Below are 19,629 nucleotides of genomic sequence, written 5' to 3'. Positions count from 1 at the left end.
TTTAATATAAGAACATTTACAAACAAACGCCGAATTACTTAAAGTCATCGAGAAAAATGATCGGCAAATGATTTTAATCAGTTTCTGGTCCAAACACTCCCTGCATTATCAAGTCTATTGTCTCTGGCCCCTTTCAATTAAAAAATAATTACAAATTTCAATTGTTCTTCAGGCGATTGTCTTGAATTTATGTTACTTAAATGACTCACGAGTGCTGTGTGGTTCGCCTTTTATCTGGGCACAAACAATCTCCGTCTGAAATGACAATTTAAAAGGGGTCAGCCGGGGGTCAGGGCACTTCAAAGCTAACTTTTTCGTTGACATGTGCGACTCCAAAAGCCCCACACTTTTTGTTGGCAAGTGAAAGTGTAACTGTAATGCCATCTAGCTGTAATTATATACAGTCTGGCGTCCAAGTTTATCTAACGTCGAGCTGCAAGTGTCGCTCAAACGCTGCTGCCACTCCTCCATCTGTCTGACTATTTGGCTCTGTTCTGGCTGGTTGGGTTGTCGGGTTGTCTGGCTGTCATAAAATATAAAACTTTGGCCCAAAAATATCTCCCGTCCACGCAAAAGTGTACGTATGTACGACTGGGGTAATCCGTGCCCAAGTCTGGGGGCTGGCGGCCCGAAAAGTTTGCAGTTTTTGTTACCAGAAGACCCCACTGCCCGAATCGCTCCGATTTCAGTTAGTTGCGTGGGTGTAGCTGGCAGCGCCATTGGCCCAATTACACTAAACGAGTGTTTCGCAGTTCCCAGCAGGAGCAGGTCCACCCACTACCCACTACCCACATCCCACCCACCAGTCCCTTCCAATCCCAGCAGGCAATCGCCGGCTGTTTGCCAAGATAAACGACGAAGGATTCGACTAGGATTCAGCTCGAGCACTCCGCATTGTGTCTCTGTAATTTTGGGCGTTATAATGGAGCTTAATGCACAAAACTCGTTATCAGCAGGAGCGTTGAAAAGTTTCCCGGGAAGCCAACAAATGGAACTCGAGCGCGTTTGATTAAATGCATGTAATTTGGCTTGAAGGGTCCTATCCCCCATACCCCATCCCCCATGCCCCATCATTTTAGATAGATCCGGATGGAGCTCAATGCCCCGAGTGCCATCAATCGTGATTGTCTGTCTGTCAAATTATGCGGAATGAGACGGCAAATAGAACTTGAGCCAACTCCACTCAAACACTTGGCTAGACAATGACCCCTTTCAGTGCCCGAAAAGCCAAAAGGTAAACAATTCTCTAGGATTTTTAGCATTGTGCTGTAAGGTCCACCCCTTTTTCGGTGCCTGCCTGCCATTTATGACACCTCTCGGTATGATGTGAGAAATGCAATTTTATTGCTTGTGAAACATGTTGAATTCTGACGAGAATGTGCCAACAACAGAAGATCCACCAATTTAATGCCGCCGGATTTGGAAGAATTTATATGGCACTGGGCGTGGCACCTATGTATGCAGCATATACCCACTGCCAGGCACATTTTTATGTCTTCTGGTGTCTCCTCTGATCTCCGGCGAGAGAATCGAGGGTCGTGTCCCTGACTGGGGCATAAAAATCGTCAGCATTTTGAATTTCTCATAAACGTGATGGGACGAATGGCCACTCGTTAGGCCGCCTTAGAATCTCGCCTATATCTCTCATATACGAAAGTATGGTATATATATTTTATGGAAATTGTTAATGCTCTACGGGTGTTTACGATGCCGACAAGGGGGCGTGGCGCGGTCTCTTTTCTTTTTGCCACATTTGCTTAGTCAGTTACAATTTTACGATGCGTGCTGGTCGAGGGGAAACAAATAACCCAATGGGCGATTTCCTCCAGTGACACACACACACACAGCACTTCAAAAGGGAATTCTGGCGGGGAAAGTTCTCTGACCGGAGAAATTCCTTCTCCTCCTTCTCATAATTCTCGGCTGCTTTGTTCAAGAGCGGCATAACGTAAGCCGATTTACCTTTAATCCCTCGTCCAAAGTCAAAGTTAACGATCTGACCCAGTCGTAATTGCACTTGCTTTACTTTCGTACTTTCACTTTTGATCCAGTCCGGGCTTTTGAATGGAAGCGGACCCTGTTGCGGTCCTGGTCCACTTTCTTTGTCATAAATTCGCAATGAACATAAGTTATAGTTTTTTAAGCCCTCAGCCGTTGAGTGCGGCATTTAAATTAGTTCGCCTCGGCTTTGTTTCTGCCCGCTGCATATTGCACACATTTTATGCATGCTGCAGTTGCTGGCCATTTCAGTTTCGGCTGACTCCGTTCAAGGACAATTTAATTATTCAGCCTTATTTTCGCAGACTCTTTGCACACAGCTTGCACTTCCGCTTCCGGTTTCCGCCGCCCCACTTCCGGCATGCCGCCCCGGCCATTGTTGTTCTTGTCTTTGGCACACAGCGAGCTGCACTAGAAAAGTTTTTCCATTTCCCCCTTAGAGCTCCCCCGCCTTCATAACAAGCTGCTCGGGAAAAGCTTGCCGCAAACTTCGCTGGCGCTCTAATGGAACTTTAAGCTAGATTAATTTTTTAATTAGTTCTTTTGTTGCTGCACACTGAAGTGCCGCCCTGCCAGCGGCATCTTCCCGGGATCGGGAGCGGAGTCCTCCTTGGGGCCACTGCCCCGTATCGCCTCCGAATGGAAATGGCAGTGGCAATGGCGATGGCTATTGCATGCAAACTAATTTGTGCCTTATTTTTTGTACGAACATGCACTCAGAGCACCAGCTGCTCGAGTGAATCGCTTGAACCTTAAAGTTCGCCATAAAACGAGAGGTTTTATTGAAAAAATCCTTAATTAAATTTCCGTTTCATGTGTCAAAGTGTGAACAACACAATAATTTGGTTCTTTATTAACTGCCGCTGCTGCAAGAGGGGCGTGGCAGCAGGGCAGCAGGGCAACAGCAGCAGCTGCAGCAGCAGCACGAAATCCTTAATAAAGTTAAGCAACACGGATGTGTGGGGGCCCAGAGTGCGAGTGCTGGCTATATCCTGCCACCGGAGGTGTCAATTTAAAGCCAATTTAATTTGGCGGCAGCAGCAACCACAGCAACATAAAGAACGGCCCGAGGAACTTGCCATTGCTTTTGCTTTTGCCCCAGGGGCAATTTTAAAGCCGCTTGGTAGATACCAACAAAAAAAAGGCTACAAGAAGTTGGTGGGGAAATGGAAATTACAATTTTTAACTGGGCCCGCTGCCGCTCCGAATATGCCGCTTTCAATTAAAAGCCATTGGCCAACCGACATTGGCCACGCCAGGAACATGGACTCGGTCCCAGAAAGGGTTTCCGAATGGCATCGCAAATGGGAATGGGAAGTCCTGCCACATATGTGCCGGCATTGTTGCCGTCGTGTTGCAGCAGTTTGCGAAAATTGCCAGCGAATTCCGACCGAATGTGACAACAATGACGGCAGCAACATCAACAACTGCAGCAGCCTCGGCGACCTAATTTGCAGCTGCAGATGGTCAACAGATTGAAAAACGATTCGGAGGGGGCAGGACTGCAGGTCCTTTAAACTAGTTTGTGACGGAAAAGTATCCATTTCCAATATGACTTTATTTTTACATCGTAATTTACATAGCGATGTCATATTTTTAAAACTATAACCGCATCGGAGTCCTAAATGAATTGTATTCGTTTTAATATGCGTTTCTAATAGAGTAGAACAGTTTATTGTATTCGTTTTACGTTTCCACCTTGATCTTCTAAGAGCGGTATAAAAGCGTAATATTTCGCTCACGTCTACTAACAATCAATATCTCTTATTTAAGATGAAGACCCATTTGGCTACCGTGGCTCTTCTACTTCTGGCACTTGTGGGAACCCAAGCTCGGCTTATTTCCGATCAAGTGCTACCTGAAAAAAATACAGGATGATTGATACAAAAATACCTGACTATCCACATTAAAAAATGCTGTATTCAAATGAGTGTGGCACAATCTTGTACAATTTATTTGGAGAGAAATTTGTTTTTTAGAACGAATCAGATTATTGTACCCGTTAATCGTAAAGTAAATGGGTATCAATGTGGCAGCTTCAAAGAGCACCTTGAGAGGGTATGAAGGGGACTACTATACATACACGAAGAAGTTAAAATCTACTGTTAGGGTAACAATTGATACACCAATCGAACGGTATCGCAAAAACTAAAAAATTGCACACCAATTTGATTTGTTGGGACTGTTAAGGGTTAATTCAGTTTCTAATTCTAGTTGTATTGTTAGTAACAATTAAATTAATTTGTTACTGGAAAAGCAACACCCAAAACAAGATTTTGGGGTCCTTTCAAAATGAAAATGTTAATTTGCTTGTCAGTTTGTCCCAAAACGTTGTTTTCGGATCGAGGAAATTTAGAAAAATAACGTTCCACCCAAAAATTTATATCAGAACTTTTGTATGTTGGGATTGTCACTTGTTTTTTACCTCGTTAAGAGGTGTTTTTCTTTGTTTTAAGTCTCGCTGAAAGTATTCAATAGGTAAAAGGAAGCGTTTCTGACCCCATACAGTATACATGTATATTCTTGATCAGGATCAATAGCGCCTGTCCGTCCGTCCGCCTACAAAAGCTTGAAAGTTGGGATTTGGCATGCAGATTCTAGAGCTTCTTGTGCAGCGCAAGTTTATTTCAGCAGAGTGCCACACCCATTTTAAAGCGCACAGACGCCCATAACGCTAAAACCTGTCAACAGATGGAAAAACTATTTGGAGGAGGCAGGAATGCAAGTCCTTTAAACTAATTTGTATCGGAAAAGTATCCATTTCGAATATTGTTATATTTTTACATCGTAATTTATATAACGACGTAATTTTTTCTTACCGATTTTTCACATCTAGCCGCGTCGGAAGGCATAATGAATTAGATTCGTGTTTAATTCCGTTACTGCTAGTGTAGAACAGTATATTGTTTTCGTTGAAAGGTATGTAAGGGGTAGAAGAAAGAGATTGTTTTGACCTAATAGGTATTACCTTATAAATTCTGAAAATTGCGCCACCTGCTTCAATATTGAAAAATATATTAATATTAAGCTATAAGTTAGCTTAAAAATCCTTGCTTGGTCACCCACCGATAAAAGAATTTCTCTAGAACTTTGCTTTTTAAATGATCAACAGAGAAAAGGGTATCTGATAGTCGAGCCACTCGACTTTAGATTTCCTTTCTGATCGATCGAAAACTGTATAAAAGCCCAACATTTGGCACAAGTCCACTAAAAATCACGCGCTGCAACTTAAGATGAATACCCATTTGGCTACCGTGGCTCTTCTACTTCTGGCCCTGGTGGGAACCCAAGCTCGACTTATGCCCGACCCACCCCCTGTAAGGAAATAAAGGATGATCGGCATTAAAAATTATGCTTACCTGCATTAAAAAATGCTGTATTAAAATGAGTGCTGCATAATTTTGTACAATTTTTTGGGAGAGAACTAATTTTATTAAGTACGAAACTGATTATTTTAACTGGAACCGTAGAGAAGCGAATAAGTCCATGAGTAATTTTAAAATTACAAAAGAATTAGTCAGGAAGCACAAAGATTAATAGTTTGGGACAGATTTATATTTAAGAAAAGTGTAATTACAAAATGATATTTTTCTAGTTAGTTAGCAATCAAAATAACACGTTTACAAAAGTTGAAAAGGATAACGTTTCGTTTGTCATAAAAATAATATTTTAATAATAAAACTTATTTAAGGCTTATGCAAGAAATACATTTAACCGGAACGGTTTCGGTAAATAACTTTAAATGCCATTCGGTTTTATTTCGTAGTTTAATCTTTTGACTTTTATTGCTTTAAGTACGTCAGTAGTATTGAAGTTAATATTGTTCAAGTTGAACTTGAATCCAGCTTTGTAGTTCCTCACATTTTTGCAGCATCGAAAGATGAAAAAGCAACTGCACCTACTTATCCGTCGTAACAACTGCAAGACCCTTAACCCCATCTTAACCCCTGACGACTTACTCGCCTGTCATGTAAAACACGGGGCTTGCAGTTGGTGTTGCTGCTGCCACTGTTGCACACGCAAGTGGCGACAAGATTTGTACTTCCCTCGCTGGAGCTGTAGTTCCTGATTCAGGTGCTCCAGCTCCTGTCCCTGCCCTACTTGCGAACTTTTTGGGGAACAAAGCCAAAGACAAACTGCCGTGTATTAGATTTTTGTCAAAGACAAAATGCCTCCACGAGGCAGCAGGAATTGGCTTTCTGTTCGGGAACGGTTCGTTGGTTGCCAAAGCAAGAGGCGCTGCAACAGGAGCTGGGCTTTGGCCTTAAGCCCGGCCATAATGCAGGCATCCTTGGTTACATTCAGCCAAGGTGGCATGATCTGAAAGGGGAAGAACGGGGAGTGCCTAGTGCCTAGTGACACAGTTTCCCGGCCAGAGAACAACGCAGTGGCTTATATTAAAATTTCTGGACAGTTTTATTTTTATTCGCTCGGTGCTCGCTCTTTCCTCGCATACATTTTAGTTTTTCTCAGGCTTTTCCGTTGGAATCCAGAAGGCCCAGACTGGTTACTTGGTCATCCCTTCATTTGTGTGCAGAAAATGCGGGGGCGGGTCTGCGGCCAACAAAAGTTGTGCGCAGTCAGTTGACATAAATTTTGTTAGCCTACTTCCTGGCGAAATTGCTTACAGGCAATGCGCAGGCACTATTATTACTATTTTTAGTCAAGGCAAAAGGAGGTTCAGCTGCCAACAGCTAGATTAAATGCATAAAATTTTGGCATTTCACTTTTTATGCTCCAAAAACTAGAACTGATAAATGGGCTTTATGCAACTCAAGGTTTTTAAAAAGGATTTTTATATCTGATTATACAAAATAGAGAATTAATTTAACCAAACTATAGAATGGGTAACATCCAGTCGAGCTCTGTGCTTAAAGACCTATTCAATGCCTGAAAACAAAAGTAGTTTTAATTAAAATATTACGACTACTTTATGCCGAGTACCACCTACAGACGATGGCATGCAACTAAAAAATAAATTTAATTATGCAAAAAGTGCGCTGCACTCGAGGACCCAAAAGGGGGGGCACACGGAAATTATTTCAATTGTATGCACTCCAGGAGAAAAGGAACAAAAAGTGGGCTGGGACAGAAACAGAGGAAGAAAGACCGTGGCGATTCGAAACGAACATTTCGAGAAGACGTTGTGGTGGGGCACAGTCGAGTGGTGCACTTAGGACACAGTCCGTAGAACCGCCGCGGACTTTCGGGACGGGACGTCCAGGAACCACCGACAGACGGACAGTCGTCGGGGGCCATTTGAATGAGGTGCTGACTGGCTGACTGGCTTACTGGCTGACTGGCTGACTGCCTGACGGACCGGCATTTCGGCCAGGTTAAAAAGCCCAGCGACACCGACATTGGCAGACCGAAAAGTTTGCTTCAAGCCCAACTGAAGTGGCCAGTCGACTCGATGGAATGATGGCTGGGTTCCCTGGCTACCTTGCTACCTACCTACCAGCTGAGTGCCTCTTTTCGGAAATTCAAATTTCCGATTCTTGATGATTTTATTTAAATTTGCGTATTCGAGTGTTTGTCGGAGGCTCTTCAAGTGCCGACTGCTGACTGCTGACTGCTTTGTTTTTTGGCGAAAATTGTTTAAATTGGCTGGAATTTCTGCATCCAAATTGGCCCTCTCCCCGACTCTCTGGGCCAGCCCTTTTGGGCCAATTAACATAGTGGGGCTTAGCCATGATTTATTTCGGCGGAATACTTGCGCAGAGGAAGCCCTCATTATCATATCAGTCTTAAGTACAGGCGGCAGCTGCTGCAGGGGATTGCTTTTGTGGATCTGGGGGAGGTGTAAACATGACAAACATGGCCAAAAACTTGGCGAAGGTCATGCAGCCACGCCCCCTTTTTCCGGACAACTGCAGTGGCCAGATAAGGTCGGCAGACACGTGTGGTGGATGCTGAAACCACCCATTATGCATCCGCATTCGGTGGTAATTTATTAGCCCTTCGGACAGAACTCCGATCTCAGATAGTCTAGGGTTTCAAGCCCCGACTGCTGGTCATAATTTGTAGACACACGTTTTATTTAATCTTTTGTTTTACTCTTTCCGATTTGAGGAAGTCACAAAGTTACCCTCGTTATGAGGTTTCCCTGACCCATCGATGTTATCGCTGGAAGTCTTTTATGTGCGTGGGAAGTCTTTATGGACGTGCGGAAGGGGAATTAGTCAAATTCCCAGATATCGCATTCCTAATGCCTCAGATCTGCGCCGTGTGTCCATTTAGGCCGCTTGTCGAGCAGCTATCTACCCGAAATCTCTGCCATATCACGCATTCCCCATCACCAGCAGCTACATGCTGCTGTTGCAACTGCAACTGCAATGGCAATTGCACCCAAAAGTAGTTGGAACTGTGTTACTTGGACACATTGCGGGTTAGTTATGCCACCAAATGCCCAATCAGAGCCACGGCCCACTAACTAACCCACTCATTTGACCGCCAGACACCAGAAAATCCAAAACGCCTCTGGATTGCCCACACGTTTAATTGCGGGTGCGGAGACCCCGAGCTTTTCTCTCAGTGCATGCATCTGTGTGTGCGACATAATGTAGCAGCCCAAATTATACCACTTATGGCCAAAACCGCGCGCCCCTCGCTGGTTTCACAGTTAACAAGAACGAACCAAAGCGAAACCAAACGGACAGCCGCCAAATGAGCGACAGGCAAACGAGTGCAGCTTAACCAGGCCGGATCGTTCTGACCGCTTTTGTTGCCGTTGCCGTTGCCTTGGTTGTTTTCGGCACTTCTCGTTGTCAGCATAGTTAGCGCTGTGGGTCCCCAAAGGGGGTCAGATGGCGAGGGGCGACCAGATCCAGATCCCCAAGATAAGTTCAGTCGGGCACAGCTGCGCCGAAAATTGTTTGGCATTTTGCGCATGCGTCGCGGCAAACGCGATCTCATGAGGTTAATGGGGAGAGTGGCGGAGGAGCAGAAGATACAGTGGCTATGGAAAGGGATTTTAAGGGATCTTTAGGAAAGTAATAGGTGATAAACAGCTTAGGTGATCAATTAAAAATAATAATATTATGTAGAGTCGTTACGGATCATCTTAGCACTGGTATGATTATTAAAAAAAATAAAAAGGTTTCATTTAATTTGTAAATTTTTAACGTCTTAAGTAGTGCCGGAAAATAAGATATTCTACTGTATTGGCCACATAAATAGATACGTTTTGTACATATGCAGTCATTAATAGACATCGGATTATATCGGTTTTTTTTTGTAGGCTAATATATATAGGTTAATACAAAATGGCATGTTAAAAGCACTCTTATTTACAAGTCAGATAGGATACTAATATTTTGTAAATTCTAAAACTTTTAATTTAAACATTTATAGTTTAACCATTAACTTTAAGATAATTGATAGTCTCTGCATTTTTTTTAAAAAGACCATTTGCTGGTATACCTTAAAAAAAATAGTATAAAAGTGAGCAACAATGTATGATAAATCATAAATTAAGGAGTTCCCATCCTGGTTTTCTGAGCACCTCTCCAGCGGCAACCACTGTGCGTCTGCAACAGCAGCAGATACAAAATTTTGGTTTTGCTTTTCTCAAGATCGCAGGAAGAGTTTCAGCACCTCTCATGAAGGAGAAGCCGAGGGGAACCCAAAACACAGAGTGTTGTTTGGGAATGTGCTGCAGAATTAGCTGAAATAGTTGTAGGTACAAATTTTAGACGTTCCTTGGGATTGCTGTTGCTGTGGTTCACTTCGTGTTGCTGGTTGCCAGTTGGTGTTGCTAGTTGCTGGTTGCTGGTTGCTGTTTGCTGGGCCTGCTGTCGCTGTGTGCGTGATGCCAGAAACCGTTAGAGGGCCAACAGCGTTGGCGCTTGTAAGTGTCAATGGGTCTAGACGGCTTTTTGGGCCAGCAGTTGTTACAGTTGTTCGAGACGGAACAAATAAATGCAGAGAACCGAAAAAAGAATAGGCAAATTTTTCATTGCACATAATTTATTTGACTTTAATTACAATTAATTACGGTAATTATGTTGTTTTTAGAGACCAATGCCAACTCAATTATTTGAGCACACACATTCGCGGGTGTGCAAAAAGCTCGAGTTTCTCCGAGTTGCCGTTTTTGCTACATGAAAAGTTTGCGGTTGGCAAGTCCCGACTTCCGTTTCCGCTTTTCCTCTCTCCCTCTCTCACTCACTCCTTCTCACTCTCCTGCTGGCACTATCTCTCTCGCACCGGCACTATCCTTAAGGGGCAAAAACAGCGTCGAAAATAACATTTGTGCTTGGCGGCAAAACTTTTTCCACGTTGTGGCAAAACTTTTGTGTGTGTGGGTGTACGAGTAGGGGTACAGCTGTGTCCAAAATAATAGTATTCACTATATACTGAATAAAACATTCATTATTTTTTTACTTTCTAAAGTGTTGGTGGATATTTGATTCTAAGTCTTTTATAAAAAAAACAGCTACTTAAATTCCGAGCAAGAGAATTTTTTTGTCTTTTACTATTTTAGAAAAATCATACCTAACTTATCAACCTTTTTACGGTACACAAACTTAAGCTATATTTTACAAATATATTTTATAAAACTCATACCAAACAGTTTCTTAAAAACGGGTTATAAAATCTTTTATTTTATATAATCTTCACTTTAAAGAATTTGTAAATCACAAGTTGGGATACATTTTTGAAGTAGAAGTTTAAAAATACTCACAGCTGTCTTTGTAAGTGGGCGGTGGACATTGCTGGCTTCTAAGACCGGGCGTTGCCCAACGAACACTCTCGACTTTTCCCCTGTCCCAAAATTTCCCAGAAGGGACAAAAAACTGCAACAAAAACCTATGACAGAGTGTGTGGGTGTGTGCGTGAGTAGATGTCTGGTCTCGTGCGAGTGTGAGTGTGGCAACCGCAATCAAAAGGGATATTTAATTGCGCCTAATTAGCCAATTTATGCTGTTGTGTGCCAGCAGCAGAGGGCCAGGCTCTAAGCATATTAACTTTCTTCCCCCGTTCTTATGCAAAATGCCACCGCAAGACGGTGGGGGTGGTGCGGTTCCTCGGTGGTTGGTTCTCGGTGGGTGGCGCCACGCCCACAGGTATGCAGTTCGCGCTCAAAATGAAATTACATGATTTCCCAAATGGCCTCAAAGTGCATGCGGAACATTTCAATATGACTTCAATAGTCGATGTAGAGATAAAGCGCTTGCACGAAATGGAAAACTAGACGAGCAAGGTAAAGGCCCCTTAAGGTTTTGATGTTATAATTTTATACATAATTCCATATTTTTCAAGCTTTGAAGGTAAACTAAAATAAAATAAATTAAAGTGAAATTGATTTTACGTATTTTAGTTTTGTTCTTTTAAAAGTACATTCTTTACTGCAACATCCAATAGATTAACAATTTTTTGAGGTATAGGTAACACCAAAACAAAACAATTACATTTTCTAACTAATACCGTATAGACAATTTTGTACCACTTTAAAATAATTCGTATTAATAAGAGCTTTCATACCGTGTGATAAAGCTCATACGGTTTAAGATAATAATATGGTTATGGTGTATAAAGTATCTTCTTTAAAGTCTTTTAAAACTTAATGTGATATATCTTAACGTGTAAGCAAAGAATTTCCACCATCGCACTTTATTTTTCTATAGCTAAGCAGTATTCCAAGCACTCTTTTTTCCGCTTTCTATCCCATACCCAATCCCATTAAGAACTCCCAGCCCAAGGACCTTGAGTTCGAGGTGGGATACAGCCAAGAAACAGGCCGCGGCTCATTCATTGCGTGGCTTTACTTGAGGATGCATTGAATATTTTTGCAAATTGTTTATCGACGGCAATTGATTTGCCTCGCCCACCGCCGACAGTTGCACGTCAGAGGGATCCCATTTGGGACTGGGACAAGGACGTCGCCGGTGGCTCATCCATCCGCCGGTGACCCAGTTCCTGGCTGTCTCCAAAGTCAAACAGAGTGAATGGCTGTCACGGGCGGCAACTAACCGGGCCCAAAGACCAACAACAATGGCTGGGGCAACAATGCCTAAACGAACACAATAATGACAGGCATTTGGGGCGGTGGCAAGTCTGGGTTTTGCATAAATCGATGGGGCCCCTTGCTAGTTTAGTTGCTGCGCTTTAAGGACACGACAAGGATTCGCCTTCCTTAATGCGTTTAATTTTTCTTCTGCAACAATGTGCCAGCTCCTCGGATCCTTAGCTCCTTTGTCGCGGGCACGTCCTTAGAGCATTTTTTGCTCGACATTAAATTTTATTTCGCGCTCCAGCATTTGCATAGGAAATTCATTAATTTTCCACGGGCCACAAGGACAAGGAGGCGGATGTTAAATTGTTAGACAAATTCTTGCGGCTGTTGAACCATAAATATTAAATTCATTGAGAGCCGGGCTCAATAGTTCACGTCGTAGAAAGCTAAGCTAAGCTGGGCAAATTCGCTTATCATTGCTTTTCTTTCTTTCTGGCCAGGCTTTCGACTTGTCATTGCCCGTTGGCCATTTCCTAGACAGGCACATATGGACACTTCAAGCTGTCAGTCGGCGCATTGTAATCGGCGTCTGACCCGCATTAATTATACCTCCACTGACATGCGATATTCACACTCCGCTCCCCCTTCTGACCCATTGAATCTGTTGCAGGGCACTTAAGCTGTACACGGAAAAAAATATTAAAAAAGTAACTGATTAATAGAAACTTGGGTACCAATAAAGAATATTTTTAAACATAACATACCCCTATAAATTAAGATATTGATTAGACATCCCATTATATTCAAAGACCTAGTCTAAAAACATTAAAAGTAAATGGTTCTCCTAAACCCATTACTAATCGAGTTGTGGTGTTTTTAAATATTATCTGATTCGAGTGCTAAGAAAGTTGTTTTTCATAAATTAATATTATGGTTTCAAGTAAATATAATCGAATTGAAATATTTTTATGTAAGTAAAAAACTGCGAGTTAAGGTACTTTTTCTCTCGGTGCCCAGAAGATGTTGATGGCTCCAAATGGAGTTCCATCTTCGGTTCGTTAATCGATATCGCCATAAGTGTCTGTAGCTGGCTGCCAACTCTTTCCGTCTGCCTGAAATTGAGCCGTGTCCAGACCATTGACCATTCACCATTCCTTCTTCACGGCTGCCTTTTTCCATTTACTGGGGCCTTACTCATTTCAATTGCTGTTTACTTGGCTGTGAAAATCGAAAGTTGCTTCACACCTTCGCTCAAGAGATGCAGGGTGCCTTGTTTTTTTGGAGCTGCGTATCTGCTATGTGGGTTAAGATCAAAAACCAAACACTCGAAATATTGCTCCAAAGTATCTATTGCCCTGTGGCATTTCCAAACTGTTTATTCTCCACTGGACGGCGCTTCACTTTCTATTGTCTGAGGCATTTGACACACATCTTTCCGCTTTCATTCTTCTGGAAGTCGGTCCATGTGAACGCATTTGAAGAAGTATGAGTGCCATTCTAAAGAAAGTATGGTCTGGGCATTGCCACAATGAAAGAAGTTCATTGCAAATGAAAAATGTCTTGGGAACAAGCATTTAATAGGGCTTTTAGCTAATAATAAAATTAAATAGGAGGGGTGAAAAAATCCATTTAATGTGAATACAATAGAGAAGAAGTAGCAGGAGTATAGTATTAAATATTGTATGTGTAATAAAAATTATATTCTTACAATTAACGTTTGGACTTTATTTACAAAGAATGCATTTAAGTCCATAATTTCAAGTGGGGCTGAAACAAACGATGAGTTCCTCAGTTCATCGAATTCAACTTAATTTTCCCAGCATCCAATCAAAATTTCGAAATCTTCCAGTTTATTGGGAAGTGGCTTATTAATTTTCAATCGGAGTGCAGCAAACCCTCCACCACTCTCTATTCAGGAATTTGAGCAAAATCAGAATCCCATTAAACGACTTACCGATTCGATTTCGTTGTGGCCCCCTTCCGGAGCGATGCCGCCGCTAATCTCAGCTCAAATGCAATGCAAAACTGATAAACGCTGCTGGGGAAAATGCAGGTGGGCAGGTGGGGAAAATACACTGGTATATAGGGAAAAACAAAAAGGAAAACAGGTAAAAATGTGCTTCCTGCTGCTGCTGCTTCTGCTGCTGCTCAGGTTGCTGCTAGTGGGGCTCCTGAAATTCGAGCGAAACCTTCAACTCGAGCACTTGCCAAGCAATTTTCCAGCATTTTCCGCTGACTACTAAAGTCATTATATTGGCAGGCGAACGTCGACACAGAGCGAGCTGCCATCTACACATCTATTTCCATCTATACATCTATATCTATCGGGAAAGAGGCGAAAGGACTTGCTGGCTGCTTTCTGGGCACTACGTTTTGTCGTTCAGTAGGTAAGTAATCTCATTATAATAATGGGAACAATTGATTTCTGTCTGCCAGCCAGCTTGTTGGGGCATGCGAAGGTCTTGCCGGGACGGTTCCGAGGACTCCAGTTCTAGGTCCTGCTCCTGCCAGTCAATAAGTTGGGGAAGGCGCATCCTGCCCCACCACTCAATCATTGCAACCACATCGCGAGGAGTGGAGTGAAGTGGAATGGAGTGGATGGCTGTCTTCGGCGTGCCTTCGATGATTCTTTAGTGTTGCCGCTGATGAAATTATAATCAGGGGAATATATAATTCCTTTCACCTGGCTGGCTTGGCAGACGGACGGCCAAACAAAAACAGAGGCAACAGGAGAGGTGCCAAACTGGCTATTGTCTAGCCGAATTTCTGTTGTTTTTCAAGGGAGTAGATATGATATATGTTTGTATGATTTCTGACAACTGAAGATTGGATTATCAAAAGCGTTTTGGGATATTTTGATCTCAAAATATATTAGAGTATGTCAAAAATTTAAATAAATATTTATTTTATATTATAAATATTAATATAAATATATACTCCAATAATTAGAACTATCTAATAACTAAGCTAAGAAACATTTTTTCTTACTTAAGGCCTATATTTATATGTTCGCCACTTCATTGCTACATTTTCCAATATTTTGATACAAATAGTTGGCATCATTTCTCATCATTGGAACTGCCTGGCAACTCCTGTGGGTCCTTCAACTTTCGATGATATGATAATTTGCTTTTGTTTCGCCTCCTCCCACGAGGCAAGTAAAACTTTTCGCCAGCGGCTTTGATGTCGGTTCAATCTTGCTCCATCTTGTTTGGCAATTTCCATTCTCAAAAATGCCATTCAAATGCAAACCCCAAATCGACCGCATAATGTGCCACAATTAAATTACAATAAATCATACTCAAAGGCAACTCTGGCAACTCTTGAGCGTAATTAATCATTTCTCGCCGCTGTGTGTGTTGTGTGTTCGTCTTTCCAGTAATTCACTGTATTTGTGACCCGCCCTTTACCATTTGGGGTTTTCTTTCTGCGTCTGTGTTTTTCTTTCTCTTTGGTGCCCCACAGTAGTTCGATGCTAATTAATACTTCATTTACCATTAACATTCGTTTCTGCTCTTTGAACCAGAACTTGGATTCTTTGGTAACCGAATTGTGGTTCGTTGATTTGATTTTTATTACAACTGCTGAGCTACGTACTTTACTGACGGGAAAGTTGAGGTGAAGAAAAAGAGGAATAAATTACAATGGTGGAATGTAGAAGAGTAAAAATAATGAACCTGTTTGAATTTGAAGATAGTTCAAATACTTCCTTAGTTAAAATGAAATGGTTTAATTATACACAAATATTTGTTTTACTTGATTTTCGTTTGATCGACTTTATATTTCTTCTAGATATTGTTTAAAATTGGTATAATTTATTTAATTTAATTTATTTATTTATTTAATATTTAAGTAAGTATCCCTTCCTTGGTAACCATATTGTGCTTGGGTGATTCAAATATTATTAATGAAGGCAAATTTAGGTAAAGAACAATAGGAATAAATTACAATAATTAATACTGTTGAGCATTTCAAAACATAAACTTCAAATATATCTTAATTAAAGTAAAATGTGTTATTAAATTAAATAATAATAATAATATCTATTGATGGATTTTAATATTGTGTTATATTGCTTTAAATTTCAATTATATGTTCAAATAAGTATCCGAATACTTGAACCAGCGGTTGTAGCAGTACGCAAACATCATAAATGTTAAAGTAGCAACTAGAAAACAACGCAGTTTGCTCTGTTTTGTTTATCTTTTGTCTGTTCGAAAATGTCTTATAAGTTGCCAGCAGAGTAACCCCCCGAATCCAGCAACCACCCCACTTTCCCTAACTCGATTCCGATTCCAGCATCATTGTTTCTTCGAGTTCCATTTGTTTGTGTTTGCCAGCTTGTTTACTTCGCTCGATTTTTACAATACAGAAAGAGCGAAATAAAACGACTATTCTGCTGGCAGCGGGACTCGGCTCAACAGCCGCCGCCTCATTAAAATTTTATATTTCAATCAAAGTTCGCTGCTTGAAGTGTTTTGCCAGACGGGCGGGTAAGTTGCCAATTGTAGTTGCTCCGCGGGCTCAAAGGGGTAGCAAATTGGGCAAACAAACGCCCGGCGCCTCCGGCCAGTTTCGACTTGTTTTCCCGGAGTTTGGCCATCGCAGAAGGCGGCCAAAGTTGCGCAGCAGCGGCGTAATCCGAGCTATCATAACTACACACAAGTTGGGTAATTATGCAGCAAAAAGTGTAACTGAGACAACGGCACACGTGTCCCGAGTTTTCCGAGACATCCGCTTTTCCAACCAACCCGCCCTATCTCATTTTCCCAGCTCCCGCCGAGTTAGAAAATTTGTTACGCTCGCAGCGTAAGTAGTTTATAATTAAGAAATAACTGAATTAGCGTTGATAATGTCTATTATATAATGGCAAGGCACACAAGCATCCACATCCGCTTTTCCCGCTCTTTAACGAACGACACTTACTTTTCGAGCACAATTTAGCCCTTTTAATTTTTGTTAATTATAATAAATACGCATTCCAGTCCACAAAGCTGGTCCAAAAGGCTCTTTGTCATTGTCATCTGGCTAATTTGGGTTTATTGTGTTGCATGTGTGCCAGACGAGAAGAGTTGCTCTTGGGAAAAAGGGAACTTGGCAAAGGATGTAAGCTAAAACCGTGATTAAAAAGATGAATTCCCAACTGTTCATAGTCCTCACTTTATTTCCAGGAATCAACAGAAAAACGTAATTCAATTTGGGATAAGCAACCTCTTTAGAAACTCGAATTGTTTGTTTAGCGCGCATACGCCATGTAAGCCAGTTCCAAAACAAACACAAATTCGCTGGAAATTAAAAGCTGTGTGTTGGGAACTTGAAAAGTACCCTATTTTCTTGCTACAAAAACCTTTGCTTTAACATTCGGTATATGGGTATACAAAGCAAACAGCTAGCCACTCTGCCATTCCCGATGGGTTTAAAAATTAATACTCGGTCACGTGCCGTTGATTAATGAAATATACGACCAGAAACGGTGGAAAAAGCTACGAAAGATGAAAGGTAAATAAATGAAAATTCGAATGCGATGAGCGGAAACCCGGGCAAACACTTTCAGTAGCAGCGAAATCAAGGCTGCAGGACAAACACTTTAAGAAACGCTTATGACACGCATACGCCGTGTGGTGCGAATTGAAAAGAAACTTGCGCATACAAATTGACAAATATTTGGAAAGGATTGCCAGCGGGGGTGGAAAAGGGGAAACGGGAAAAAGCGAAGGAAAAGCGGGGGAAAGTGGTGAAAATGGCGGCAAGGCGGCAGCGACAATGACATTAAATGAGCCAGTGTATGGAGTGCGCGTAGCAAAAGTCAAACAAGAGATAAAAGCAAGGATTAGTACGTTAAAACGCAGACGACGACGGCAAGGAAATGGTGAGGGGAAAAGGGAAAAAGCGGAAAAGCGGAGGTCCTACCAACAGGATCTGGGGATGAGTCCTGCAACGTTAAGTAGACAGATGAACGTAAAACACGCTCTCGGCTGCGGTAATGTCTACGGCACTGGAGTCCTCCCACCAACACCCGCTAAAACCACCCACTCATCCTAGTGTGCGTGCGTCTTATCCTTAAGGCTCTGGTCCCCACACACACACACATATATAGTATATGTATATGTCTGTGTGTGGGGAAGGCAGGATACCCGGAAAGCAAGAAGAAAAACTCCTTGAAAAAGCATGTTGAAAGTAAATTGAAGCAGGAATTTCTGCAAGTGAACAAAGAGCGGGGTGGAGCAGTCGCAAAAAGTTGCCAAGAAGCATAACTTTTCCCACTGCTTACAAGTTAAAGCAACTTGCCACACAACTATTTGGGGCAGCTTTAAGTTTCAGAGCGAGGTGTGCCACATAAGTTCGCTATAAAAGCGGCGATGGGGTACTGGGTAACTCCAATGGCCGCCCTCGTTACCTGCTCACTTATTCATTTGACTGGGTAAATTTGTCTTCAGCAATTTGATGGCTTAATGAATGTCCGCCCCAGCAAATGGCTCAATCCAGAATGGCAACCAAAAAGCCAACCACTTCCCCTGCCGCTTGGATTTGGCCTTCGCTTTTACTTTGCCTTTGCTAACCTGGCCATAATCCCCGCCCGGCTGACAGTGAATGAATGAATGAGCGAATGACTGACTGACTGACTGGCTGCTCATCCGCTCCGTTGCTGATAAATTAACTTCATAAGCGGCACAGTTATAAGCGCTGATGTTCGGCATTACTCTTCCATATTTTTGGGGCACCCCACCTGCTCCAGCAGCCCCCAAAAAACAAAGCCTCACCGAGGGTCATCCATTGGGAGTGGCGAACTGTACGTAACGCTAATGGCAACCCAACAGGCAACAGGAATAACTTTTCACCTTTCGCCCTGGGGGAGGTTGGCCAACTTTGCGTGGCGAAAAATTGCTCACAAAATATAATTGAATGTGTTTAATTTCGCTTTAAATTTTTTGGCATTGTGTTTGTCTTCCCTTTTGTGGCACCCCTCCCTTAAGTAATGAGGCTCGTAATGAGCTCTTGGCCAAAATGCAACGGGGAAATGGGTACTTGGGTTAAATGAGATTGCCGGCAGATCCTTTGTCAAAGCTTGAGAAGTCCCAATGGAGGATATACCGGATGTCAGAATGGAAACTTTTAGTGGGGGATTGGTAATACATTTAATAATCTTAGTATAAAAAGGGACACTTTTTAACCTCTTATATCTCTCTACATGTAATTATCAAGCTTTGAAATAAATGAAACGAGTATATTAGTAAAAATGGAAGCTGATAAGACCTCTGGATATACCAATTCATATCCCAAATAGATATATTGGAAGACTATAATCAAATAATAAGTATAGATCATACTTATAATCTTTGTTATAATACTGCGTCCTAGCATATTTTCGAGCTCTTCAAAATAGCTCCTGAAAAAATTGTTTAGTCATACTCAATGTAAAAGAATTTTCCCTCCTGCAAACGGCGCTAGGCGTAATTCGAGACTGTTCAAACGCCAAGCCCCAAGAATCTAGTTATGGCAAATGCCGGCGATTAAAATCTTGAATGTCAGGCGGAAAATTGTCAAACGAAACGATGGTGATGGCGATGTTCTTGATGATGTTGGCGCAGGGACAAAGATAGCAAACAAATAAAAACGCATCTGATGCCAGGACCAACCGGGCCAAGGCAAGGACAACTTGACAAACTGAAATC

Source organism: Drosophila subpulchrella, chromosome 2R, assembly GCF_014743375.2.
Source record: "Drosophila subpulchrella strain 33 F10 #4 breed RU33 chromosome 2R, RU_Dsub_v1.1 Primary Assembly, whole genome shotgun sequence".
NCBI lineage: Eukaryota > Metazoa > Arthropoda > Insecta > Diptera > Drosophilidae > Drosophila > Drosophila subpulchrella.
Note: the sequence above shows the minus strand (reverse complement) of the source record.